This window comes from Penaeus monodon, chromosome 36 (genome assembly GCF_015228065.2).
Source record: "Penaeus monodon isolate SGIC_2016 chromosome 36, NSTDA_Pmon_1, whole genome shotgun sequence".
In the NCBI taxonomy this organism is placed as follows: Eukaryota; Metazoa; Arthropoda; class Malacostraca; order Decapoda; family Penaeidae; genus Penaeus; species Penaeus monodon.
This window is the reverse complement of record NC_051421.1, coordinates 19,534,448-19,536,947: the sequence shown is the minus strand read 5'-3', so window position 1 is coordinate 19,536,947 and position 2,500 is coordinate 19,534,448. Positions and strand designations below refer to the sequence as shown.

General features: G+C 43.8%; 1 protein-coding gene across 4 annotated transcripts in view; it reads right to left on the bottom strand.

Annotated features, from left to right (window-relative positions):
• Positions 1-2,500, bottom strand: part of LOC119595835 — a 77,223-nt gene that overhangs the window by 18,781 nt on the left and 55,942 nt on the right. For 2 of the 4 annotated variants that reach the window (XM_037945023.1, XM_037945021.1), the window contains exon 3: positions 1,827-1,931. The exons of the other annotated variants lie outside the window; for them this stretch is intronic. The gene's annotated coding sequence lies outside the window, so the exon portion shown is untranslated. The remainder of the gene's footprint in view (positions 1-1,826; positions 1,932-2,500) is intronic. 4 annotated transcript variants of the gene reach the window in all.

The window sequence follows — 2,500 nt, the reverse complement described above, 5'->3', positions numbered from 1 at the left end:
GCAATAAAGCCATCTAGGAGCCAGTCGGACCTGATCTGTTTCCTGGACAAGACATCAGTGGGAACTCACGCCGAGGACTGCATGCGCGCGGCCACAATACTGCTGCCCTCTGGGCATTTGGCAACTTTCTTTCGCGTCCTGTATCCAGCCATTGTCTGGCATCTTGAGTGCACTACTGAAATCTTCACCTCTGAGATATCGATATGGGGAGCTTACTTGAGTGATGCCCAAGCAGATGACCGCAACATCGTGCATAGCATGCAACCCTAAACAAACCGCGAGCGCATATTGTTAAGGACACCTCTCAGTTCACTGCAGAAAAATGTTTGCTTTCGTTCAGATAAAATCTACTTCAAAGCCCAATCTCAGCAGCGCAGCTGATGAAAGATAGCTCGTGTCGAACGGGAAAATACTCCGATATTCCCGTTGTTCATGGATCACGGCATTACAACGAAAGGTTTGAAAGGATGATCGAACCACGATAGAGAAGCTCATGATTACCAAGGGTGTAACTGGCATGTAGTCAACACCTTTTGCTGAAGATTCGACTGCCGTCCTTCACATGCATATGGCAAAAAACACGCACGCATACACATGAGCATGCCCATATCCATAAACACATTCATACATACATGCTATATATATAAATTCAACATTTAGGGGGGGGGGAATAATATATATATATATATATATATATATATATATATATATATATATATATATATACGATACATATGAATATATGGACAGATATCCGAGCTGCTACACATATCAAAATAAACACATCCACAATCCGGCGGCGCCTGTGATGAGAAGCCCTCGCCGGGCCGCGCGTACCTGTCAACGCCGAGCCCGCCCCTGATGGCCCGCAGACGCGCCGGCGGGAGGGCCACCGCGCGAGCCGTCAGTCACCGTCGGCGGAAGCGTTGACAGGTTTCGATGCCGGTCACGTGACCTAACCTAGTCGGCTTATGGCTGATGGGATTTATCGTCATTGCGGCCTAAACCATGGAACTGATTTCAAAATCATGGCTCTCGAAAAATCACACTCACACACACACACACACACACACACACACACACACACACACACGCACGCACACACACACACACACACACACACACGCACACGCACACACACACACACACACACTATATATATATATATATATATATATATATATATATATATATATATATATATGTATATGTATATATATATATTACAAACATAAACACATTGATATAAATATCACTGATGAAAAATATAATGATGGTAATCATAGTGGTGGTGGTGGTGATGGTGATGGTGATGGTGATGGTGATGATGATGATGATGATGATGTTGATACTATCATGATCCTTATTGATGTCTTTATCATTATCATAATTATCATCATTATCATGATCTTTATTATCATAATTATTATCATTACCATTAATTATCATTATCGTTATTCGCATAATTATTATCATAATTATTACTTTTACAATTATCATCATCATCATCATTATCATTATAATTGAAACAACTACTACAATTATAATAATAATGATAATGATAATGATGATGATGATAAAGATAATGTTGATAATGATAATAGAAATAAATAAATACATAATAATAATAATAATAATAATAATAATAATAATAATAATAATAAACTAACAATAATAATGATTAATGATGATGGTGATGATAATCATGAAAATGACGATAATGATGATGATAATGATGATGATGACGATGGTGGTGATAATGATGGTCGTACTGATTGTGATCATTCAACCATAAAAAAACTCAGCACAGAAACTCCTCCCCTCACCTGTTACCGTAGAGACAAATTGGCTGCGGCAGTTAGGACGTTGGCTCGGCTCAAAGTGCAACCCCGATTATCTCAGCGACCATTCAGCGTCGTTGCCTTCTCGATCTGCGCAGGAGAGGATAATTTTCACTTTCCAGCAGGCTACACCTCTACAGAATTTAAGGACGATTTCCCTCCCTTCCCCCTCCCTCTCTCTCTCCCTCTCTCTCTCTCTCTCTCTCTCTCTCTCTCTCTCTCTCTCTCTCTCTCTCTCTCTCTCCCTCCCTCCCTCCCTCCCTCCCTCCCTCCCTCCCTGCCTGCCTGCCTCCCTCTCCCTCCCTCCCTCTCTCTCTCTCTCTCTCTCTCTCTCCCTCTCTCCCTCTCTCCCCTCCCCCTCTCTCCCTCTCTCCCTCTCCCTCCCTCCCTCCCTCCCTCCCTCTTTCTCTCTCTCTCTCTCTCTCTCTCCCCCCCCCTCTCTCCCCTCACCTCTCTCTCTCTCCTCTCTCTCTCAACTCTCTCCTCTTCTCCTACTCTCTCTCTCTCTCCTCTCTCTTTCCTCCCTCTCTCTTCTCTCTCCCCCCTCTCTCTCTCTTCTCTCCCCCACCTTCTCTCTCTCCTCTCCTCCCTCTCCCCTTTCCCCCTCTCTCTACTCTCCCCCTCCCTCTCTCTCTCTTCTCCCTCCTCCTCTCTCCCCC